The sequence below is a fragment of the Rhinolophus sinicus genome, linkage group LG05 (assembly GCF_036562045.2).
Source record: "Rhinolophus sinicus isolate RSC01 linkage group LG05, ASM3656204v1, whole genome shotgun sequence".
Classification (NCBI taxonomy): domain Eukaryota; kingdom Metazoa; phylum Chordata; class Mammalia; order Chiroptera; family Rhinolophidae; genus Rhinolophus; species Rhinolophus sinicus.
The window spans coordinates 63,922,254-63,948,705 of NC_133755.1; the positions used below are offsets into that span (position 1 = coordinate 63,922,254).

The following is a 26,452-nucleotide window of genomic DNA, read 5'->3' on the forward strand; positions in this document are numbered from 1 at the left end:
GCGACCTGTACGAAAAACGCGGGGCGACGGGCTTTGGCGCGTAGGCCACTATGGCGGGAGTAACCGAGGTTAGGTGAATCTTAGAGACTTTTCTGTCTGCCCATGCTTGGGAGGAGAGGGTGTCAGACCTGACCCAGTTTTTCCCAGCAATAAGAATGTGGCAATGGGCGAGACCTCAGGGCAGTCGCTCTTTTGGAGACGTCCTTTTGGGAGTGACTTCTCTAGACTCACTCCTAAGGCAAATGCACGTGGGATCCCTGCACCCGCTGAAGTCTATCCTAGACCTGGGAAGGCCCAGGACTACAAGTTTAGAATCGCCAGCCCTAGACGTTGTCCAGCACTTTGCGGTATTGGATGGTGTGCGTCCACCAAACCAAGCCTGGTCCCTCAGAGACCCCACAATCCTAGTTGACTAACAAGCACTTTGACTGAACTTAAAAGTTTTCTCTTCTTCTCTACCTGTAAGGTGTATTGCTGTAGGGAATAGTAAAGACTGGACAATTTTTATTGTCTCTTTATTACAAGAGAGGAGGCTAATGCTGACCCCAGCTATACCTACTGTGGGGACAGAGCCAGGAGTGCAGTTTCCAGGCTCTTGGCCTCACATAGAAAGGTGCTGGCTCAGGTAGTGAATGGCCATCAACTGTTATTGGATGGCCATCACCTGTGGGTAGTTGGCCATCAGCTGTAACCAGTGAGCCATTGGCCATTAATATAACTTGCTGTGGCTACGCTAGAAGAAAATGGGGGCTAGCAAGAAGAGGGTGGCTGGCAAGCGCAGACTGCAGTTAGCACAGCTGCGTGTGGGTTGCAGATTGCAGAGAAGTGGACAGCGGTTGCAGATAGTGTGGCTCCTGCTTCCTATGTTTCCAACCCAGCCGCCAGCGAGGCTATAGTGGTATGACTCCCCTCTCTATGCTCTGTGGGTGTTCCTTTTTGGCCTCACCATATCCTGCGTTCTTAGGTAGGGAGCAGGAGCTGAGACCCTCACATGACACCCTGCATGACACATGGCACAGCAAGCAGGGTCTCCCGCAGGCCACCCCGCACGACACCTACTACTTGGAGGTCCTTAAAAAGCAGGTAGCTTTTGTGCTTCTTGCCCATGTTGGTGGAATCCCCTCTGCCCACAAACTCATCTTCAGATTCTGGGCCTTCTCCCTCTTGGGTGCGTGCAAAGCACCAGTATGGGCCGCTGTTAAATCACCCTCTCACAGATTCTCTTTGCTATGCCCACTGAGGCTGTCAGCCCTGGGACCTCCACGTTAGTCTGAGGAGGAAAAGTTATTTGAGGTGATGTTTGAATCCTAAGTTTTAGGCAGAATTTGAAATCTGGCTAAGATGCAGGACAAAATACAGAGAGTGCCAAAAAAAGATGAATATACAATTCACATTTGACTTCTGCAATTACAAGCGGTGTTCAGAGTGGTTACCATCAGTGTCCAGACATTTCTGATTACGGCGAACTGCTTGAGCAACGTTGACCAAAGTGTCCACTTGTACACACTTTTTTGGCACCCCTGGTATTTGGGAACCCCCGTCCCCCCCCCCTGCCCCCACACACTGTAGGTCTGCAGGATTGAGGGCCACCTGAATCAAACTTGTGACATTTTCTGCCTCCCCTAGGGGCAATCTTTCCCCCATTGAGGCTCTTCAGCACTCACTAACCAAAGGTTGGAGCAATTGGTAGTAGCCAATCTGCTTTACTGCTTCAGCCTGAGGACATTTGCATTGGTTTCCCACCACATTAAATGCTCTGCCTGACCATCTGCCTGTCTCTGCACTGCCAACTCCATCTTACCCTTCACTCAGCTGAAATGTCACTTCCTCAGTCTTCCTGACCCTTACCTAAATTGAGTTCCCACCCACCCATCCTCTATCACTTTACCCATTGTTTATTCCCATCATAGAAGTTACCTCAATCATTTATTTGTTTACTTAGTTTTGTATTTGTTTATCATCTATCCTCCAGAAAATAATATTTCTGAGAAGAGGGGCTTTGCTTTTTCCCTACAGCATCCTCCATGTGTCATTCATATAGATGGTCCACCACAAATACCTAAAGCTGATTGGATAGCAGATTTTGTGCCTCAACCCCACACTCCAACCTCAGCTATACAATTTCAGTCTCTGCTGGGCATGTCTTACCTCCGTGTCTTTGCACAAACTGTACCCTTCTAACTCTCAGATGTCCTTAAGGACTCCACTCTGTTACCTGTTACTCTGAACCCCACCCCTAGCTGGTTTTGTAAAGGTGACCCTATCCTTCTATTCTGAGATTTTAAATCTCTGATGTAATTCAATTTGACAGTGGTTAGGCTAGGGACTTTTTGAAAATCTTTTCTTTACTTCTTTTCCCTCCTGTCAAATCTTGATGATTCTGTTTACTTTGCATTTACTATCATACCCACCAGTTTCAATGGTTCTGTTTACTTTGGGCCTGCGGAAAGGTTTTTGCATTTATATGGGATCTGCTCCTGACCCTGAGGCACGTTGGCCTCTGGGAAGTATTTTTCCTGGAGTAGCTGGGCCAACTTCTCCTTTTTCTTTGTTCTGCCTCTCCTTGCATGCCTATAAAACCTTTTGGCAGTATTAGGAGTGGGAAGGCAGACTTTGTGACAAGGAGTCCACCGTCTTCCCTTAATGCTGTCATTTTGTAATAAACCTGCTTTTCTTTCCACCAACCTTGCCGCTGAAGTTTTGGCTTTCATGCAGCGAGCAGCTGGACCTGTGGCACAGTAACAGGTTGACTGCTCCTCTGTGCTTCCAATCATCTGTAGCCTCTCTGTCGTAACTCATCTTGTTCTATTCACTTGACTGTCTCATTCAAAAGACTTCAAGTCCCTTGATGGCAGACACAGTCTTTTCTTTATTGGATACAACACAGCACCTAACTCAATATTTAGGGAGTGAGCAATGTTCTATAAAATTCTACCTGCCTGTGCCTCTGTTTTTTCTTCTCTCCGTCTTGTGATCATTTCTCATTCCCGCCCCACTTAACCCGTCTCCTCAGGTCTGCCCATGAATGATGCCGAGTGACTCTCCTGGAATTCTGAAATCCCACTGGCAACTCTTGAGGCTGAAAACTATGCTGATCCTTGGAATGGTATGAGCAGCATGTCCCTACGACAGTTTTTACTTGTATATTGGGTGATAACAGTGCCAGGCATTATGCTAAATGCTTTGCTGGTGTTATCGCATTTAATCCTAACAACTCCAAGACGTGGGTACTATTATCCCCATTGTACAAAGGAGGCATGAAGAAGTCCTATCTTACCCAAGGTCACACTGTTCATAAGTGAAGCTGGGATGCAAACTTTCAGTGAGTCTAGGACCAAACTTTGATTTGATAGAATCACTTATATGGAGATTTATTAATCTCCCCAACACCACCACCAATAAAACCCTGAACTTTGTATAAACCACACAAGTAATCTTTTTAAAATCACAAGTAATAACAATAAACCTTGAGACAAAATGGTTAATAAGGGTGGGGGGAGGGAAGGCAAAAAAAACAACTTTAAATGAGGAAGCACTAAAAGGGAAGTATAGTTTTTGGATGCTGGATTATTTTCAGGGGCTCACAAAGGTGAGATCAATCTGCTTTATAATCCTAACCTGACAAAAATTCTAATTTTTTTCTAGATTCCTCAAACTGGGAAGAACCACATGGGCGTCATTTTTCCCTCTTTCATGGAACCTGAAATCCTTGGGAAAGAGATTTCAGGGCCAGAACGAAGGATCACAGGGCAGAGCCCACCATCCTCCACTGTTAGTGGTGGTGGTATTTGTTGCATGTATCTCTCCACTTTACTTTTTATCCAGTCGCAGAGACTTCCCCACTTTGCTTCCTGCCTCCTTAATATACTACCAATGGATTTCATGATCCCCCTATGTCTCCTCCTTTGATTCTAATGTATAAAATAAGCTGTAAAACTGACCTTCTCTGTAGCATTTTCTCAATCCATTGAGATTTTGCTTCCCTGCAACTGTCAGTTTGGCTCAGATAAACTCTTATGAGACTTTCTTAGGCTGGATGTTCTTTTGTCAACAACTACAATAAAGTTAATTTTTAAAAAGTGATTTGTTACAGTGCCCCCTGCAACTAAGATTGAACACGGCACCTTGAGCTGAGCTGCCGCTGAGCTCCCGGATGGCTCAGTTGGTTGGAGCGCATCCTCCTCAACCACAAGGTTGCTGGTTCGACTCCCGTAAGGGATGGTGGGCTGCACCCCCTGCAACTAGAAACAGCAACTGGACCTGGAGCTGAGCTGTGCCCTCCACAACTAAGACTGAAAGGACAAGGACTTGACTTGGAAAAGGTTCTGGAAGTACACATTGTTCCCCAATAAAGTCCTGTTACCCTTCCCCAATAAAAATCTTTAAAAAAAAAAAAAAAGTTATTTGTTAAATGTTTGGCAAAATACAGTGTAACAGCCTGAGTTTATGCTTTGGAGCCAGAAGGAATTGTGCTATATACTCTTTTATTTTCTTGCTTAATCTCTAAGAAGTGTCTTAATCTCTCTGAGTATTCATCTTATTATCTGTAAAATAGATGTAATACTGTGCATATTACAAGTTTGTTGTGAGAGGATATAATGGATATAGAATGTCTAGTTCACATAAGTATTCCACAGATTTTTCTTTTCCTTATGAGAGCTCTCATATAAAAAAAATCCACAAATCATTTAAAAATATTCTTTGTCAGGTTTCTCTATTTTAGTGGTTAGAAATATAGTCATAGCATGGGGACTCTCCCAGCCCTTCCTTACCTCTGATGATTCTACGCCCAATTCATTCAAAACAGGAATTAATTGTGGTTTACCAGGGAGCAATCCTAAGAGTTACCACCAGGTGGCAGGCCATGTTCTCTACTGTAGGATCAATGTGGTCAGAGGTAATGGTAACCAGCTATATTTAGATTATGAAGTCTTTCTCTGTTTCCTCCTGTGAGCAATTTTTGGAATAGTCCAGTTTCTCCAGATTTTCTGGCCCTGAGGTTTTGAATGCGATCCAATAATGTTCTCAGTTAAACTTGGTAGATTTGATAAAGAGTTTATCAAATATTTATCAAGCTCATATGACAAGTACTCTGCAAAGGGCTGGGGGCCAGAGCCATATTAAGTGTTCAGGATGTGCGGCATTTAGGTGATGTGCATATGTTTATTACAAGGTGTTTTTCTATCAGATCCTCCTATATAAAGTCATACAAGTTACTGCAATACAAGGTATTGCAAAAAGTAGTTATTCTTTGGTACTAACTTCCATGACCTGAACAAAGCTAAATAAATAAATAAATAAACTGGGTGGATGAAAGTGATTCAGTTGGATTTCAAGCCAACTGTTGTACCTTTCCAAGACATCTGGGGTCACAGGATAACCAAATGTTTTGTGGGACTTTCCCAGTTTTTGTGGGACTTTCCATGTTTTAGGTCTAAAAATCCCATATCCAGTGAAATCCCTCACTCCCAGGCAAACTGGGATGGTTGGTCCCCCTACCTAGGGATGCCTTTTCTCTTACTTCCAGTCTGAGGGGATTTCATAATGACCTTGTGAGTTGTCACTAAGCGTGTCTTGTCATGGGGACTGCCAATCAGGGCACCATGTCTAGCTGTCCAGTAGACCTAAAAATAGCTTTTGAATCCTGGGACCATGTTCACAAGCAAATCTGAGACCAAAAAAAAAGCTTCGGAAAATGCGTAAGTTCAGAGGAAGGCCACTCTGAGGAAGTGGCATTTAAGCTATGCCCTGAATGAAGAGGAGACAGTTATCCAAAGTTTGGGGGGAAAGCACTGCAGACGGAGTGGCACATACCAAGGCCCTGAGATAGGGAGAAATTTAAAGTGCTGGTGAAACCAAAACATGCTCAGTGTGACTGGAGCAGTGAAAGGGGGAGAAAGGTAGGTTGTGAGTTTGTCAGGGTACGTAGGGCTGGGTCAGATATGGTCTTGTGGGCCTTGGTAAGGAGTTTAGAATTTGTTCTCAGTAAAGAGAAGCCATTGGAGAGCCCTAAAAGGGGGAAGTGATGTAGGTGATGTTGGATCTGCCGGCAGTTTCTGGGTGTGGGCCGGGATCGTGTCTCGTGAAGCCGAAGAACTGAAACACGGACCAGGAGAGGCAAAAAGTTTTAAAAAGAGGATAGTTTATTAGAGGCAGGAGAAGAGGTTGCAGCTTCCGAGCAGGAGGGGGTCCCGAATGGGGGTGCCCCATGACAGAGGCAAAAGCTCTTACTTTTATACCTTCCCTTGCCTGCTTGGGGAAGGGGAGCTGTTTGAAGAAGGGAACTGTTTGAAGAAGGGAACTGGCACCTTCTAATGAAATTCGTCTACCAGGTTTGTTCTGCTTGCCCATCCTAAAGGAATTAGCAAAGTAACCCACTCTTATCTATCAGATCTGCTCCGTTTGTCAGGCCAAAAGGAATTTTATGATTAACCTCAAGGCCTTGTTACATTATGTCCTGGAGCAAAGGAGTGATTTCAAAACCTGGAGTTTTAGGATATGGCTGTCTTTTCTTTATTCCACCAGGGACCTCCCTGTCTACCTAGGGACATGCTAACTCTCCTGTATCAGAAGGACATGATCCAGTTTGTGTTGTACAAAGATCATCTGGCTGCTATAGGAAGAATGGACTGTGATGGAGCTAGAACGGAAGCAGACAATCGATTAGGAAGCACCCACTGTTTGAATCAAACTCATAGTATCGGACTAATAAGACACCCATGCCACCATCTGAAGGTACAAGGCGTGGTCCAAGGAAGAGGGCTGCCACAGAACAGCTGCACAAACAGACCCTCACCCATTTCTCATGTCCCACTAGCTAAGACGCAGCTCAGTCACTCAGCCTCAGGTGTGTGGTGTGGACCCAGGATGACTCCCCCAAAGACAGACCCCGAGCACTTAGAACACTGCTGTCCACTGCTTCACCCTCAAAGCAGTCAGAATAGGAGAGATGAATGACGAGATGGGGTAGAAAAATGAGAGAAACAGTAAAACGACGAACAGTTTTTAGTGCTGTTAGTCCTGAAAGGCATACTCACTGCCCAATCCCACTAGCTTTTCCTCTTCTGTCCAGCTGAGCAGAAAACTATTGGAAGTTTCTTACAGAATCTCAGGCTATAACTGCTATACTCCTTAAAATGAATGGGAGCGTGAATGCGGGAATGGACAGCCTCCCCCAGCTCAGCGTGCATGCATCTCCAATTGCCAGGCCTTTGGGGTGCTCAGGCTCTGGAGAGAAGTGGAGCCGGTGGTGCTTCCCCAGCTGCAGGGCCTTGGTGAGATCTTGGGTGATGAAGGCAAGAGCTCTGACTGAGAGAGTGAATTTTGTTAGGTCCCGCAAATGGTCATGGGGCCTGCTTTTCTGGGAACCCCGTTTCCCCTTTGGACCAGGCATAGGCATACGGACAGTGATTCCCGAATAAAATTTGGGGGAAACAGAGGTGATGAGTTGGGCAGCTGGTGCTGAGGAAAACAACCACACTTTGTCAGAAATATCCCTACTGCCACCCCGCTAAGGCCAAGAAGCGTGAGGATTACACAGCTCCGCATTCTGCTCTAAAGAGCATTGGGGTTAAGCATGGTTAAGAGCAGCCACCATACATGCTTCATGGAAGTTAGGAAAATTGTGCAAAGGTGGATCACCTGGGCCAAGAAAACTGTCACCTAGATGAGTAATGCTGGGAACAAAGGACAAAGGGCCCAACGAGTAGGAAACCAGGCCCCAATGTGGAGCCCAGTGAGTTGCATCCACACACAGCCTATAAGTAAATAATGGGTATGCTGCAGTGACTGTGGCAGATTTTCAAGGTAAACAAGGCTCAGAGCTCCGTGGCCAATTGCCTCTGTGGCCAGTCTATTTGATCTGGCGGGACCAGGGAAGGCGCAGAGACAGATATCCCATGATAATGACTCATAGCTGTGTTACCGACAGTGCCTGAGAATGGCAGCAGCTGAGGAGGGTGGGTGAGCTGCCATCCAACCACCTCTGAGAGAACCTCAGTCTGGTCTGGCTAATCACAAGACGCCGTGCTCTCCTCCAAACTCAGTGGAGTACAGCCATGTCTCATGCAATACTTTGGCCCTGAAGAAAAATATGAAGATGTCTATAAAGATAAACCTTCCCTTGTCTACTCTTTGGTCAGCCTGAGGTGAAGATTGTATAAGAAATGAAGGATAAGTGACTGAATCTTTCTCTTTATTTATAGGCCACTGTCACGGTCAACATGGTCTTAGGTGAAACACCACATTCTGATACTTTTACCATTGTATTTGGTCACCAATATACTTGTATGTCTCCAACTCAACTGTGAGCTTCCTGAGGGCAAGGCTGGTATCAAACATCCCCAGAGCCTAGCACCTTACCTGGCATATAATTGATATCATAGCCAAGATTCTTGAATGAGTGAATTACAGTACTCTGGTCCAGGATTTTCTCTGTGTTTCTACCTTTAAGCTGCTACCACACACTGTTTCCAGGTGAGGCTTTTCTCCTTCGTTGCCCCTGAAATCAGAGACAGGATGGAGACTTCTTAATAAAAACAAAACTCAGAACCTTCAAACTGAACCAGTACGTCAAGAAGCTCCACAGGAGGTGTGGGTAGCTGGGCCATGAGGCTGCACCTTTGTTCAGACAATTCGGTCTTTTTCCTCTGCCTGCCTAGCTGTGGAAAAAACTCTTCCTATTATACCTTGCATCACAGCTAAAACAGCTGGAACATGCAATTCCTACTTCAAGAAGGACTGGGCAATGATACTTTAAGCATCAGGTCTTTTTTTTAATTTATGAAAAACAAGTCTTACAGCTCTCTACTTCTTAGTAGTTGTTTTTTCTAGTATTTGTTGACTTAACAAAACTCATAATGAAAAATCTACTGTAACTTCTCCAATGATTTTAAATATATTTGTATTTTACTAACCATGCCATTTCTACATTTATTGGATTGTCATATATATATATATATGTGTGTGTGTGATCCATTGTTTATTCAGCCTACAGCCAAAGGCTTGGTGATTGCGTGGCTTTTAAGAAGCCTATCAATGATTCCTTGGTCCCTGAGGTTGGGATGCAACATTCTAAGACAGAGATGGGAGCTTGACTATAAGATAGAGCTTGACCCCAAACTCAGGAGAACCCCATTCACGTAGGATCCTAGAAAAATAAGGGAGCTTGGCGTTCTTAATCTCTTAACTCTTCCTTCTAGAAGAGTCTCCCCACCCTTCTAGAAAGGTATTCCTTCAGGATCCCCTCAAAGAAACATTGATAACTCCAGCCCGTCTTAGGGGCTAGATGCCAGCTCACAGGTCTTTGACTTAGACTAATAAAAAACAAAAGTAAACGTGGGGGACTTTCACATATGGGAGAGTTCCATGTCCTTAAAAGAATCCTGAATGTTAGCGTGTCCATGAGAATCCCCTGGCTGTACCTTTTGTCTCTTTGTAAGCTACATCTATTTTGATTTTGACCCCGGCGTTGCCTGTATTCCAGATGCTGGGCCATTCAATGTTACTATCTTTCATTCAAAGATCTGGTGTATTGGTCAAAGTTTAGTTTCAAAGAACAGAACTCACCCTAGCTAGCTCACGCAGAAAGGATTTAATTCGGAATATTTTAAAGCTTACAGCACTGTTGGAAGACTTGAAGACACAGAGCCTAAAAGGATGAGAGTTCAGGAACAACTCCCAAATCCACACTGAGGAAATAAGCCACCAACGGCTCTGCTTCCTTGGGAGGATGCCACCCCACCCCACTCCGCTCTAGAACTTTTGCTACAACCCTCAGAGCAGGATGGGTGCCTCTTATCTTGCCACCTCCCTGCCTTCACTCAGTTCTGAATTCAAATGTTACCTGAGTGCTTATGATTGGTGGATGGGAATCAAATTCAGAGCCCTGGATGCAATGGGAAATGCAATTTTTAGGTTTCTTGCCTTTACAACACAGGAAGGCACACCAGAAGAGGCTGGAATTGATGCAGAGGGTCACGATCCATGGCTCCATCCTGGCCACATTTCACCTTGGCTTTACCCGCACTGGAAACCCGAGGTTCTCTGGGACCTTGTTAATCCAGTGTGAGCTGTGGCCCAACCACGTCAGCACCACCTGCCAGAAATGCAGACTCTCGGGCCTTGCCCCTACTTAATTAGAATCCACATTTTAACAAGGTCCTCAGGAGATCTGTATGAATATTAGAGCTTGAGAGGTACTGGTTCTCAAACTTGGCTTCACATTATAATCTCTGAGGGAGATTTAAAAATTTTCGATGCCTGCTTCTCACTTCCAGAGATTCTGATTTTTTTTGGTCTGAGCATCAGAATTTTAAAAACCTAATATGCAGCAAAATTAGGGAAGTACTATCCTGCAAAAAAAAAAAAAAAAAAGGAAACATTTGCTTTGTGTGTTGGCCACTGTGACAAGCATTAGCACAGGTCTCACTGAGACTGGATGCTGGTACCCTCTCTCTCTTAGCCTGCAAAGGGTCTCAAGCAATCACAGAGCTAGGTTACTATTCCAGGGACTTGCTATGTAGTTGGAGAGACCATGGAAACAAGAATGGTGCGGACTATTAAAATTTTCAAATTATCGTGAGAAGTAAATTCCAAGACGAGGGAGTCACGAATTGGACAGCACCCTTTTCTTAAAATCTCTTACTTAGATATTTAGTACTTTACACATGTCCATTAAATGACCACAGAAGTGAATTGGATATTGATGATATACTGTTTCTTAATGGGCACAAATACTTGCACACTGGTTATACTCATAAGAATATGCCCAGCACAAGCAATTAAGACTTGGATTAAAACAAATTTTCATTGTGATAATATCAAACTCCTTGGGCGCCACACCCTGGGGCCTGGTGAAGTTGTGGTCCAATGCATTCTAATGCATTCTAAAGCAGTTAAACCCTTGTTTCAGTTCCAAGATGGTCCCCTATTATAACAAAAACATTTCAAAAATACATGTTATGTGTTGTTGGGTGTATACGTCGATACAGTGTCTTATCTAGGGTAGATGTTCATAAATATGTGTTGGTTTTGGGTATAATTGCTTTTTCATTCAAAGCTGGACAGTTCCTACCTACAAAGCCTGGGAAGTGAGCTACATAGGTGAACGGTGTTGTTCATTTCCCAAAGGGTACATGCAGCCCCCTCTACCTCTCTGGTATTAGCATCCTCGTGGCCTCTAACAGTCCATGATGTGGCCATTTTTTATTAGATAATTTAAGGTTTAAGTGGCCCCACCCCCTCTTAATCCCCTGTATACATTTTGTAGTAGCCAGAATTAGAAAAGTTAACATTTCTCCATGGACTATGATGTCAGAGCTAGTTTATTGTATGAAATGAACAACTAGTATCAAAATCAGTTTGGTTGACTGGTCACCAGGCACTGTTTTGTGACAGAGGCCTGGCTTCCAAAAGAGTTCTAACATTGGCATCTCTGAAGAAGAAAGACCAAAAAAAATAAATAAATTAAAAAAAAAAAGTCACATTTCAGAACCGGAAGAGAGAAGTGAAATTTAGAGAACATTTAGTAGATGAAACCATAAAATACACACAAAAATAAATCTTAATGAATCTGAAGTTGAGAGACTAGGTATGTCTAACCAAATCACTATGGCTGAAAATTTTTTCTGCCCCCCTCTGTACCCAGAGAATATGACACAGGTTCCCAGACTGCATACCACCTATCTTTTCCCATTGTACGTTGACCTCCCCAAATCTCCTTCCATGCTCTGTATTCAGCCTTTGACATTTAACCATTGGATAAGGTGGTTGTCTTCCTGCTACCGTCATCGCCAGCCACTCACTTTCCATTTCTATGTTGTCATTCTATTGAGTTTTTAAGTAATTAAACTGAAAGCTTTTCGTGTTTGAAGGATGAAGAAACTCTTTGGGAAAGGGATTTTAAAGCAAAACACAAAATTTCATACAAACTAAAGCTGGTTGAACGGGTTTAAGAGAAGGGCCCTGTCCACTTTGCACACTGTTGTGGCTGTACCTGAGATAGGTATTTAGCTAGGGCTTGACCCTGTGGACATCAGATTGCAGGGAGAGATAAGCAGCCTGAGAGGAAAGTCACTGCCAGTGACCCAGGAGCCTGACGGGTGGGCCCAACTCCATAGCACACCTGGGTGTGATAGTTAATTTTGTGTGTCACCTTGGTTATGCCATAGTACCCAGTTTTTTTAAACACCAGTCTAGAAGTCATTGTGAAGATACATTTTAGATGAAATCAACATTTAAAGCAGTAGACTTTGAATAAAACAGATTACCCTCCACAGTGTGGGTGGGCCTCATTCAATCAATTGAAGGCTTTAAGAGAAAAGTCTGAGATCTCCCAAGGAAGAAGGAATTCTGCCTCCACACTGTCTTCAGACTTGAGATGGCAACATCAACTCTCCTGGGTCTCCAGCCTGCTGGAGACAGCCTTGCCTGGGCCTTCAGACTTGCCAGCCTCCACAATCACATAAGCCAATTCCTTAAAGTAATTGTCTCTGTCTCTCTCTGACTCTTACCTCTCTCTTTCTCTATCTCTAGGCATATTAATATATATTAATATAATAAGATTATATATATATGTAATATATGTATATATTTCTTATTGGTTCTGTTTCTCTGGAGAACCCTAATACGAAAGTGATGTCCCCAGATCCGGAGCTTCCCCTTTACACACATGTGGCATGCTAGTGTGTTGTACGCTCTAAGTAGGGGAGGAGTGTAGCATAAAAGGGAAAACGATGACACAGAGGCCTGCAGCTCTGATAGGAGCAGTCCCTCTGAAATGAGTTTTCCTGCTAGCCAGAGAGGAGACAAACATGGCAGACAACCTAAGTCTCCATGGATGAGGAAAGACAGTGAGCAGACAGCAAGAAGGAGAGGCCTGTGGAGAAGGACCATGTGAGCTGGGTGCAGATCTGAGCACGCAAGGGAACTGTCCCTCTAGCCTTTGTCTTCCAAACTAGAGAGGCAAAGGAACTTAGCTAGAATCACAAACTGGCCAAGCTGAGATGGCATTGAGACTATACCTGTGAGCATCCCAGGAATATTTGCAGAGAAGAATCTCTAGATTCTGTTAGAAGCACTGAGCATTCAGTTTTGTGATATTGCCATCAATGAAAGTTTATTTTGAGGCCATTTGCTGGTGGGGTTTGGACATGCAAATTATATTTGCCTGATACTAAATTGATTGGACAATATTCTGGTACAAATAAAGAAGCTATCGACAAATTCATTTTTACATCACCTACATCACTGAAGAGGGGTAATTTCTTTTGTTGTGAGGTTGGCCAAAAAAGTGGAATCGAGTTCTCTGCAACACACTCTCCTTTTTTCTCTCCCCCTGAGTTAAACAGAATAAATCAGTTGCTTGAGACTTCTCAGAGACTTTAAAACAAATATGCTTGTGAATCTCAAGGAGACTATAGGACTAGAGTGGACTGGGTTTCCAAAATTATTTGTCCATGGGACCCTTTACTCAAGAAGCATTCCTTGGGATTATGGAACACCTGAAATAATTGTAATCTTTTACAGATGCTTTTCCTGTCGCCCCCAACTTTCTATTCTTTTTGCTAGCAGAACAAATCCCTCAGCCTGACATGAGAGACCCTTTGTTATCTGCCCTTCTCCTCTACAGCTGCGTGTCCCACAAATACAGTTCCGTGATGTGCTTCTGTATTCAAATTCACCATTCCTGGAACCCGTCACGTCCATGCCTAGTTTTGTTCACTAAAGAAGGCTTTATTGGATTTGTTGTAATAATAAATGCCTATATGTCAAGGTCCTGTTCTAGGTCCTGTGTGTGCACAAATGGCCTTCAGGATTTAGAAAAGAAGTAATAGAGCTATGAGGTTCTGTGAGGCCCTTACTGATCTGAGAAACTTAATATGAATTGGGAACCAGCCTTAAGAGCTGGAGTTTATAACCAAAGGACTTTTCCAAAAGCTTCCCCTTTTATGATTTTAGTTATTTATGTACTTTGGGTTATACAGAGGACCAATTATAGTTTCCTCCTTTAGCCACCACAGAAAAGCAAACAGCCTGCAGCATCTCCACAAGCTTAGCGAAGCCTAATGCCTTAGCGTGGAGTGGCGTGACGCCGTCAGGGCTGGTGCGGAGTTAAGTAGCTCCTTGTGCTACCAGACGTGCCCTTCCGCACGGCTTGCAATCTCTGGTGCTGCACTTCAAAAGCATCCTTTCTGAGCAAAGATTCTCTCCCGCCCTCAAAGGACGCTTATTTGGGGGTTTCTCTCTGCTACTGCTGCTGAGCTGCTTGTGGCTACCTGGTACACATTCAAGTTCATGATGTGTTTGGCCTTTTAACTTAAAAAACAATGCTGAGGAATGTGGGAGGCCAGAGATATATATAGAAACTGCCCTTCTTTCTGCCTTTTTCTCAGAACTGAGATCAAAGTTTCCCTACTACATGGCAGGTTTACCCCCAATTTAGCAAAGAGGGAGGTCGCCAAGGGGTGAAGGTGGAGGATACTAATGTGGATTGTCCAGCTTCTGCCAGTTCTCCCAGAATAAACTGTTAAAGAAACGTCCTCATTCTCCAGGCCCCGCCTGCCCGCAGCCAGGCCACAGCCTTTGGGTTTCAGGACATCAGATAGAAATCAAGCACTATTGGCCTCTCTGAGTGAAACTGGGGCTCATCTCCAGGGTCAGGTGACAGTCACCCTACTGAAAACACAATTACCAAGACAACAGGAGGAGTTTATTACAAGCACACATTGCTTGCTTCTGGAATTCAGGAGCTGCTGCAGACTGCTGGGCAAAGGAGAGTACCAAAACATCTTACGTCGAAATACGGCCACAAGAGAAAGACAGACTAGAGGGGCAAGCTTAGAAGGCGGCCGCCATTCACTTCTGTTTGGCTCTCAGAATGTGGCTGTTGGAAGAAGGCACTAAGGCGTGGTGGCATGGTATGGACTCCTCTTCCTGGGGGTTCTCTAACCTCCACACCAAGAGAAGGGTGAAGGCCCCCATCATCTTAATTCCAGAACAAGTCCAGGCAAACACCTCTGGTTCAAGTCATTCATTTATTCGTTTGTCATTTAACCAATATTTACTCAGAACTCCTGGTGGTACACAGCTGATGAGGAGACAGCAGTTAACTGAAGGGGCCACACCCCAGCGGGGCAGCCCTGACCCACTGCGTTTTGAGAGACTGGATGGTATTACGCCATCCCCATGCTACCAAGGAGGAACAGATGTGCAGCAGTTAGAAATTCAAGTAGATGAAAATGTAGAACCAAATGACCTTTGGGTTGGAAAGGACTGTCAAGATTATCCCTCTATTTCTTAATTTTCTGACTACCAGTGTTGTTTCTATCATCCCCAGGAAAACGACACTTACTGACTCATGAGCAATAGCTTGAACACCAAATTATTTTTCTAGTTCTGAATCAGCACTGATTCAAACGCTTTTCACTAGCTTTCTCTATGACCAACTGCATTAATTTTTAAGGAAATTAATGGGAATTATTCTGTAACTGTAAAATAGAGGGGGAAAGGTATTTATTTTTCATACCCTGCACATTCAAAGATAACTTGTATCCCTGATACCATTAGTGCCATGGCTTTATCAAAATAAGTGTATTGGTGATAGGAAGAGAAAAGGTAGGGAGGAAAAGAAGAAAGAAATGGAAGTAAAGAAAGAAGTAAGGAGCTTGCCACAGTGACTCAGTATGATTGTGATTAAAGCAAGACTGGAATTTAATAATGCTATTTCCTGGGCCTCTCATAACCGCTGTGCCAAAGATTAGAGATCTTTCTGAAAACTAATGAGTAAAGAGCCACCCGCTCTTCAAATCTCAGCAACTAAGTTTCAGTATGTGAAAGCCAGAGATCATGCAAGATGCCCAAAAGGGCATCAAAATTATAACTGAAAGACACATTTTCTATATTTACATTTTGACTCTTGAGAGAATAAAAAGCCTCAGAACTGCAGGCACCAGAAAAGCCACCTTGATGTTGATATTTAGCTAGAAATTTATTTTATTGTGTATTTAAGGATATCCAAGGAAGGAAATTCCACAGCTTCCTGGGTAAATCTCTCCAGTGTTTAATTGCTTCCTTAACTTTTCCTAAATCCACTCTCCAGAGTTTGTTTAATATGCTCTGGTTTTATGATCAGAAGTGTTACTATTCTATATTTTCACAATTTAGCATTACGGTGCAATAACCCTCAGTGGGCAACACGAGCCTCTTAAACAATGGGATTTAAGTGAGTTGCTACAAGTGAATTAGGAGAGACTTAAAACACAATCCTTGTTAACTGGGCCAATGGACGGAACCTTCTTTGCCAAGAACAGGTAGCAGAGCTCTTGCCTTCAGCCATAGTCTTTCAGGTTGTTTCTTTTCTTTCATTTATTTGAAATATATGTATATTTTATTGTCCAGGGAGTTTTAAAACCTCTGTTGAGCTGGAAAAGGCAGGAAAATCATAGGTCTTCTGTTTTTCTAGCACAGCCCTTGTGTCTCAGTCTATACCAATGAAGAGAAAATCCAGAGCCCAGGTTACAGCCTAAGAGATTGGCCCTCTAAGGCCCACCCTGTCTTCTTGGGACTCCAGCTGCTCAGCTGGCCAAGCTAAGGTCCCACCCCAGAGTTCTTCCGTTTCTTAGCATTAAATATTATTTTTGTTTTGTCTGCTCAGCATCCATCACCCCCATCAGCTGAGAGGAACCCTGATTTCCCTGTAGGAATGTTCCCCTCCCCCACCCACTGTGTTCTGCCTTGAGGAGACTATTGGCCAAGGGGCCCTGCCCTCCTCTAGTTGAGAATGAACTCATAATCCAAGCTAGGTCAAAGATCTCTCCCTCTCTCTCTAGGGAAGGTAAGTTTTGACATTGTGACTCCAAGAAAGAAAAATGATTGAGGTCATTTTCTCCTGATGATGTACGTCTAAAGAGACTGTTGTGTCCTGCTCCCTAGATGCCCTCAAAGCTGCCTTGGTTTCTGTAGTTTCAGAGACTTGGTTGTTCAGCTTTTCCTTTAATTCCGTGAGCTATCCAACATCCTTCCAACAACAATCTATTTTTTAAAATTTTCTCTTAAAATAGTTGATTTCTGTGGCTTGCAACAGAAGAATCTTGACTGATGTATTCTCCCAGAGCCTGAGGATTGATTATCCTGAAAGAGCACAAGTACCACAAATCATGGAACCCAGTAACTCTGGAAAAATGGACCAGTTGTTCTCTGGTCATAAAATTCAACTCCTGTAGTTTCTCCATGACCTGGATACCTGGCAGGATGGTGTTGCTGATGCATCTTTGTTCCACTCCAGACTCTGATACTTCTAGACAGCTCCAACCCCTGGGTCTCCTGTGATAGTAATAGTCTCTCTCTACTACACTGTTTGTCTTAGTTCATTTTGCCTCAGGTAGGATGTCTTCTGGTTTGAAGTGACCAACACTACAGCTCTTTTAGGTTAATAGTTATTTCTTTTGGGTATTCGGGACAAGGCCCTAGAAGCTCAGCTGAGAAGTAATTCTAAGTAGACTTGCACATGTCATGAGGGTCAGGTTTTACAGACCGTGGCAGGCAAATCACGTAAGACTGAGACCACCCCCTACAGTGGGATACTCTGCAGCAGTGGGGAAACAAAAAATGAGTAAAGTTTCTATGAGCTGAAATTAAAAGATCTCCAAAATGTATTCTTTTAAAAATCTTTTTATTGTGGAAAATTTCAAACATATACAAAAGATAGACAAAATAGTACAATGAAGGTGTGTCCCGTAGATACACCTTCCAGCTGCAACAGCCATGAGCTAATGGCCAATCTTTTCCCATCTGTACCCTTACCTACTTCCAATCCTTCCTTCCAATATAGTGAAGCAAGTCTCAGACATGACATTATTCTATCCACAAATAGTTATATATATATATATATATATATATATATATATATATATATATATATATATGCCATAATACTATTATCACATCTAAAAATTAATAATTCCATGGTTTCATTACATTGAGTTCAAATTTCCCTGATGGTCTAATTTTTCCAGTTTTTTGTTTTGTTTTGTTTTATCAAGATCCAAATAAAGTACTAGATCTCGTGTGCCCGAGATCACTCCTAAGTTTGGTGATTTGTTACAAGGACTCACAGGATTCAGCATATGGTTGTACTCATAGCTACCTTGTTTCCCAAAAATAAGACCTAGCCAGACAATCAGCTCTAATGCATCTTTTGGAGCAAAAATTAATATAAGACCCAGTCTTATTTTACTATAAGACCCGGTCTAATAATATAATATAATATAATATAATATAATATAATATAATATAATATAATATAATATAATACCGGGTATAATAAATACCAGGTATAATATAATATAATACCGGGTCTTATATTAATTTTTGTTCCAAATATGCATTAGAGCTGATTGTCTGGCTAGGTCTTATTTTCAGGGAAACAGGGTATGATTTATTATGAAGAAAGGATACAAAGCAAATTCAGAGAAGGGAAAAAACACATGGAGTGAAGTTCAGAGGTAACCAGGAGCCGGCTTCCAAGAGTTCTTTCCCAGTGGAGCCACACAGGATGCACTTTATTCCTTCAACATCAAACTGTGATAACACATATGAAATGTTATTTACCAGGCAAATTCATTAGAGACTTAGTGACCAAGGTTTTTCCTGGGGGCTGGTCGTATAGGCATTTACTATTTAGGATATACCAAAATTCCAGACTCCCAGAAGGAAAGGTGGTATTCAGCATAAACCACATTGTTTTTTATAGTTTAGGCACAGGGAGCCATTCTCATCAGTTAGGGAGTGATAAGAAGCATCCCGATCCAAGTTTCCAGATACCAGCCATGGGCCAACCTTGCAAGCAACCCTTTCGAAGAATAGTGATCTCAGGCTTGCTTTGTTAACTCTTTTCTTCGCAGGTGCACACATTGTAAGTGGTTGGTATCTCTTAAATCTCTTTTAATCTACAGGACACCCTCCATCTTTTTTTCCCCTTGTGATTTATTCATTGTTTCCCATAGTCCAGATTTTGTTTATTGCATCCCTGTGGAGTTAGTTGAAATATTCCCCTTTCCCGTGAATTGTAGTTGTATCTACAAGCTTGATCCAATTTAGGTTTGCTTTTTTTTTTTTTTTTTTAATTTCTCTGGTAGCAAGATAAGCTCAAAAGTAGTATCATGTACTTCTATCATGTGGTATATTACATCTGGCTGTCTCTCTACTGTAATGTCACTGCCTTAGTTCTAAGCCTGGCATCTGTTAATTCTATCATTCCTTCTTCATTAGCTAGAATACTTCTAGAAAGAGAAACCTCCCTCATCACATTTGACTACTCAATGGTAGTGCTTGTATAAAAATGCTTGATTCACTATTCCCCCACTTCTTTCCCAGTTTTAAATTAATGAGGATATCTGAAATCCTCCAAAGGGTTATATATTTTTGGAGTACCTTTTGAAATTATGGAATTAAATATATTTGATGATTTTTAATCCTGTTGATGCTCAGTTCGGCCCATCTTTTCCCAGAGGGAGCCTCTGCAGTCAGTACTAGTCTTTGAGAGTTTTTTCATTTTCTTGTAATATAAGTTATTCCAGGATCATCTTACACATTTTTTGCCCAAATCTGAAATAAGCAATTTCTCCAAAAATCCCTGGTTCCTTTAAGTAAAAATTGGCATTTAGACTTTTGGGTGCTAAGATGCCAAAATATTCTTAAATTAAAAAAAGGGAGAAAGAAAGAAAGAAAGAAAGAAAGAAAGAAAGAAAGAAAGAAAGAAAGAAAGAAAGAAAGAAAGAAAGACGCACAATAGAGCATAGTATGTTTTTGAAAAGTGGGAAAACAATAAATATTTGCATTAACTGAATTTGCATAAAGAAGCTCTGGAAGAATTCACAAGAAACTCATAAAAATGGTACCTATTTGGGGGTAGGAGGGAGACAGTAGGTTATTTTTAAAATCACCTTTGAAATACTTTAAGTACCACAAAGAGTATACAGACATATAAACTCTTATTAAGTCAGAGTTGACACTGGAACACATTGTTTTTTCCTCTGATAAATACCAGATGAAATTATAGGCTTGAGTAGTTTTGGGTTGAGTAACAAATACTTACCTTATATTTTGCCAAAATAATATTTTTATTTTTTTACTATACTATATAAGGTGAAGAAAACCTATGGTCTAAATTTGTCATTTTATAAATATCAGTTATTTTTCTTATCTAATACAGATTAATTTCATTCTTGTGTCTAAGGACAACAAAAGAGTAAAATTATTAGCTTAGAAACCTTAAAACAAATCTTTGTTCACAGCCCAAATCAACACTTTATCCAGTTCAATTTTACAGATAACACAAAACAAGGTATGTAAAAACAAAACAAAACACCATTACCTTCACTTAATTGGTTCATTCCCTTACTTCCATGATGACAAATTATTAACAAACATGGAATGACTACCCACATTTTTCTCATCAATTTCTCCCCTATTATCGCTCTTCATTTTTGTCTTAGAGAAAGCCACCACATATACCTTGACCTACACAATTTTTTTAAATGAGTACAGAACCTTGACTCTTTATTTCTAATAACTTGGGTGACAATGATAGAATTCAATAAAGGAATACACTATAATTAAATTTTACAATGACAATATTCATAAATAATCATTATAAATTTAAGTACATATCAGTACAGTGCAATTTATTTTATCCAAGTGCAATCTATCCCAAAAAAGGGCTTAAGATACACTATGTATTCTAGTACAAACTTTTTTCAGTGGAAAATAAAAGAAAAACAGCAAGTAAATTTCACCATCACCACCAAACTAAATGGAGACAAACTCAAAAAGAAACAGAAGAAAATATCCATATTTATGAAAAGATGTGATCTGTGAAATAACCACGTTAGAGTAAAAAATATTTTTATGTTTGTCAGTAAACCTCAAAAGCTACTCCAAGTCATATGACAGGGAGTATGTACTCAGTACGGTGCATCTATCAAAAATATTCTTCAAGGGTGGCCAGATGGCTCAGTTGGTTAGAACATGAGCTCTGAAAAACAGGGTTGCCAGTTCGATTCCCGCGGAACTGCGCCCTCCACAACTAGATTGAAGGACAACTACTTGGAGCTGATGGGCCCTGGAGAAACAATATTCCCCAATAAAATAAAAAGTAAAAATATTCTTCAAGTAGGGAGGTGGGCAAGTTGGGAAAGAGAATTTCTCTGTACTTCTCTAGCCTGTGTGAAATAAAAAAACACAGCTCTTTCTCCTTCATAGCACTTTCTCCTTCATAAAAAGAGAAACAAAAAAGAGGGGGAAGGAAGAAAGGAAGGACAAATTGAATTAGAAAACTCATTTTGTAATGAGGTTCATAGTTGTCATTTCATAGTGAGGTTCATGAGATTCCTAACTCCAAAGTAAATTTCATTAATAAAAAAAAGTTTATTGACATTTCTCACAAGTAGTTATTATAACACTGGCCTGTCATATGCATTCATATAATCATAGTTCACAAGCACCAAATCTCGACAACTTGCAGCTGACGGGGGCGGGAAAAATGCTATATGTAAACAATGAACCATGCCAATGGGTGAACTATAATTACAATCCATTCTCTACCAAGTCTCAATAGGATATTTTTATTTAAGAGGAAATTTAAAAAATTTTACCAAGATCTGTTCCATTACAAAGAGAGACAGCATACTAGAGAATCTAAATATATATATTAGCTCTCTTAGCACTTGAGGACATAGGCATTTCCATGGGAAGGAGAAACCAGTATTTGCCAACTGTATATTGTTCTGTAATCATTTGGCACCTCTTGCTGAAGGTGACTTGCTCTTATCTTTTCCGTATGTTAGATTTGGACTCTTGAAAACTTCTACAGCTGAAGAACTACTACTAAGTACTATAAATATGAAAACATATGGTTTTCTGAATGTTATCTCTGTTTTTAAACCAATTTGGGGTTTAAAAAAATAAAAACAAAGCATCTTTGACTCTGTATGAACCAAAACATCATGGACCCAGGAAGCTAAAATCACTAATAACATTTTGCTGCTCTAATGTACATTACGCTTAACCAAAATGTCATATGGTTTTATAAAAAACAAAATAAACTGGGAGTTAGTAGGCCCCAAATTCCACAAGTTCAGATCATGGGTATCATTTCTGCTGACCAAGAACCACACACAGCGTTCCTAGGTTTGTTAAGTAGGTCAGTTTAGTTCAATGGGGATGGATAAAATATTTACAAGCATCTTGTTTACAGTACTTCTTTCTGTAGATGACAGAAATATTCCAATATTCTTTTCTCCCATTTCTAGTCAATCCAAGTTTGGTTTCCCCAATGAGAAGGGGTAAATCTGAAAATCTGCTGAGCTGCTTTACCACTTGCACTCTACAGTGCATGTGGGCCAGAATGAAAGCAGTTGTTAATGTATGTGGGAGACTGCTCTCAGGTAAGAAGCTACTCCTACCGTGTTTTCCCGAAAATAAAACCTAGCCGGACCATCAGCTCTAATGCATGTTTTGGAGCAAAAATTAATGTAAGACCTGGTCTTATTTTACTATAAGACCAGGTGTAACATAACATAATACAATACAATAATGGGTCTTATATAAGACCAGGTCTTATATTAAGTTTTGCTCCAAGACACACATTAGAGCTGATGGTCCAGCTAGGTCTTATTTTCAGGGAAATACAGTAAGTTTACCACCATACAAGGTCTGACAATTAGGTTTGCGAACTTGTTGCAATGATGTTGCTAATCTTTTTTGATATCAGAGGGATTATTCATTATGAATTTGTACCAACTGGACAAACAGTTAACCAAGTTTACTATTTGGAAGTGCTGAAAAGGCTGTATGAAAAAGTTAGATGAAAAGAAAATAATAATAATAAAAAAAAGAAAAAGTTAGATGACCTGAATTTATTGCCAACAATTCATGGCTCTTGCATCACGACGATGCACCAACTCACATGGCACTGCCTGTAAGGGAGTTTTTTGCCAGGAAACAAATACCTGTATTGGAACACTGTCCCTACTCACCTTATCTGACCCCCAATGATTCTTTACCCAAAGATAAAGGAAATATTGAAAGGAAGACATTTTGATGACATTCAGGACATCAAGGGTAATATGATGACAGCTCTGATGGCCATTCCGGAAAAAGAGTTCCAAATTACTTTGAAGGGTAGACTAGGGGCTGGCGCCAGTGAATAGCTTTCCAAGGGGAGTACTTTGAAGGTGACCATAGTGATATTCATCAATGAGGTATGTAGGACTTTTTCTGGGATGAGTTCATGAACTTAATTGTCAGACCTTGTAACAACCAAGAAGAGAGAAACTAGCAACCAATTCAAAGTTGGGCACCGCGTTCTGCTCATTTGACAAACTGTCAGCTGACATGTGATGCTGGCAAAGGCTGTTTTCCAACCATAAAGCAGAATACTCAAGAATGTATCTCTAAAATATCTGAAGGTGATTGGAGGTTCCATGCTGTAGACAAAATGAATAGCAAACATGAAGAAATGAAGAACCATAGCTTCACAGACTGAACTGTATTTCAAGGTGTTATTTTTATAGTTTCTGAAAGAGTTTAATAAACTCATTGGAAGAGTCACACATAAAGTGCGACCAATAATCATTGCAGTGAATAGGTCTCTATATAAGAAATTAAATAGGAAAGGTTCATACCATGTATTGACTCCCACAATCACAATCACTATACAGACAAAAATAAAAAAAAGTCACCTGGCTAATGTCATATCCCCGTGGCAAGAAAAAAAATTCCTGTGTTATACTTTTCCCAGTGGGACAGGGTGAAAGAAAACAAAACTACCCATAGTGGGAGATAAAGAACAAAACACTGACACCAGATGATCCTTGCCCAAAGATGGAGTATAACAAAGTAAACATGACCCACTCTCCAGGTCATGGTCAAAAAGCTCCTTTAAGGGAGTGCTGGAATTGGTTCTACAAGCTTGCTTTCCATCCACACCATCTAGAATGTAGGCTATGAAGCTGAGGATGCCCACTACCATCCAAACCCAACCAGGTACATGCTTAGGACCTGGTGCTGAAGCATAAAAGTCAGGATCAAAGTGTGATATAAGTAGGAAATTGAATACAATGAGAAGAAAGCCAGATAAGATTGTCAGACTTGGAGCCAGCCATGTAGGAAATACTTTTACTATAGTGTTCCATGACATACAGTTGCATGATATACAGAGGAAATGGATTGGTATCTGCCACACTGTACTTATACTTATTGAAGCCAGCCAGCTGCTTCCGGCTCACATATTGGTGACTAGACATGATGACTCAAACATTAAGGGGCCACTTGGCAGCAACTCTCCCAGACAAGATACAGAAACAAAAGCTGGGAGGATCTGGGCTGGCAAAGCAATAAATACTTATCTTTAAAGACTACAATCATACTCAGCACAGCATGAAATAATACTAGAAGCAGTAATTAGGAATTAAGAGCAACTGCAGAGATTCTCAACCCTGGCTGCACAATAAACTAACTTCAGGAAGAAGTAAAATTATCTGCTTCCAGATGGTATGCTCTTATACGTAGAAAACCCTAACAATTCTACCAAAAAAAAAAAAAATCCTATTAGAACTAATAAATGAATTCATTGAAGTAACAGGATATACTCATAAAGGCAACTTATGAAAATCAGTTGCATTTCTATACACTGACAATGAACAACCTGAAAAGAAAATTAAGAAAACAATTCAATTTACAATAGCACCCAATGGAATATTTAGCAATTAACTAAGGAAGTGAGAGACTTATACAGTGAGAACTACGAAACATTGCTGAAAGAAAGTGAAGACATAAATAAACGGAAACATATCCACGTTCATGGGTTGGAAGACTTAATATGTTAAGATATCAATACTATTCAAAGGGATTGACAGATTCAATGCAATCTCTATCAAAATTCCACGGACAGTTTTTGCAGAAATAGAAAAACCCATCCTAAAACTCCTATGGAATCTTAAATGACCCTGAATAGCTAAAACAATCTTGAAAAAAAAAAGGTACAAAACTGGATGACTCACACTTCTCTTGATTTCAAAACTTACTATAAAGCTACAGCAATCAAAACAATGTGGTACTAGAATAAAGACAGACATATAGACCAATGGAATAAAGAGCTCAGAAATAAACTCTCACACATATGGTCAAATTATTTCTGACAAGGGTGCCAAGACTATTCAATGGGGAAAGGACAGCTTTTTCAACAAATGGTGCTGGGAAAATTGGATATCCACATGCAAAAGAACAAAGTTGGATCTTTACTTAGCACTATATACAAAAATTAACTCAAATGGATCAAAGACCTAGATGTAATATCTAAAATTATATAACTCTTGGAAGAAAACATAGGACAAAGCTTCCTGACATTAGATTTAGCAATTATTTCTTGGACACGACACCAAAGGTATAGGCAACAAAAGGAAAAATAGACAAATTGGTTTTCCTGAAAAAGTTTTAAATGTATGCACCAAAAACCACTATCAATAGAATAAAAAGGCCACCAACAGAATGGAAGAAAATATGTGTAAGTCATATATCTGATAAGAGATTAATAACCCTACTATATAGAGGTTTTCTAAAACTGAACAACCAAAAAAACAAACAACCTAATTCAAAAATGGTCTGAGGACTTGAATAGACAGTGCTCCAGAGAAGATAAACGAATGGCCAATAAGCACATGGAAAGATGCTCAACATCCCTTCGCCAAGGCAGCCATTGAGGAGCAGCAGCCATGGCTTTGCGCGACCCCATGGCCACGGGCCTCAACAGGGCCCCAAGGTGACCAAGAACATGAGCAAGCCGAAGCACAGCCACTGCCGCGCGCGCCTCACCAAACACACCAAGTTCACGTAGGACATGATGTGAGAGGTGTGCGGCTTTGCCCCAATGAGCGGCGTGCCATGGAGCTGCTCAAGGTCTCTATGGACAAGTGGGCCCTGAAGTTCATCAAGAAAAGGGTGGGGACACACATCCGTGCCAAGAGGAAGAGAGGAGCTGAGCAATGTCCTTGCAGTCATGAGGAAGGCAGCAGCCAAAAAGGACTGAGCCCCATTCCCTCTGTGTGTGATAAAACCTTTACACACAGACACAAAAAGATGCTCAAACATTACGGAAATGCAAATCAGAACAACAATGAGACATCACTTCACATCCATTAGGATAGCTACTATCAGGAAAGAAAAAGAAAATAAGTGTTGGAGAGAATGGGGAGAAATCAGAACCCTTGTGCAGTTTTGGTGGGAATGTAAATCACTGTGGAAAACAGTATGGAGGTTCCTCAAAAAATTAAAAATAAAACTACCATATGATCGAGCAATTCCACTTCTGGTTATATACACAAAAGAACTGAAGGCAGTATGTCAAAGAGATATTTGTGCACCCATGTAGCATTATTCACGACAGCTAAAATGT

The 26,452-nt window shown here is 41.2% G+C and overlaps 1 long non-coding RNA gene and 2 pseudogenes across 1 annotated transcript; 2 read left to right on the forward strand and 1 right to left on the reverse strand.

The window, feature by feature from the left end:
- The first annotated feature begins 962 nt into the window (after positions 1-962).
- Positions 963-4,367, forward strand: LOC141571843 (uncharacterized). Its single transcript, XR_012496901.1, has 3 exons — positions 963-1,083; positions 3,014-3,106; positions 3,646-4,367. It is a non-coding gene; the product is annotated as an uncharacterized LOC141571843 (long non-coding RNA).
- A 14,006-nt stretch (positions 4,368-18,373) lies between these two features.
- On the reverse strand, positions 18,374-24,528 carry LOC109461073 (ethanolaminephosphotransferase 1; annotated as a pseudogene).
- A 1,244-nt stretch (positions 24,529-25,772) lies between these two features.
- On the forward strand, positions 25,773-26,216 carry LOC109461076 (large ribosomal subunit protein eL36; annotated as a pseudogene).
- Positions 26,217-26,452: the final 236 nt, after the last annotated feature.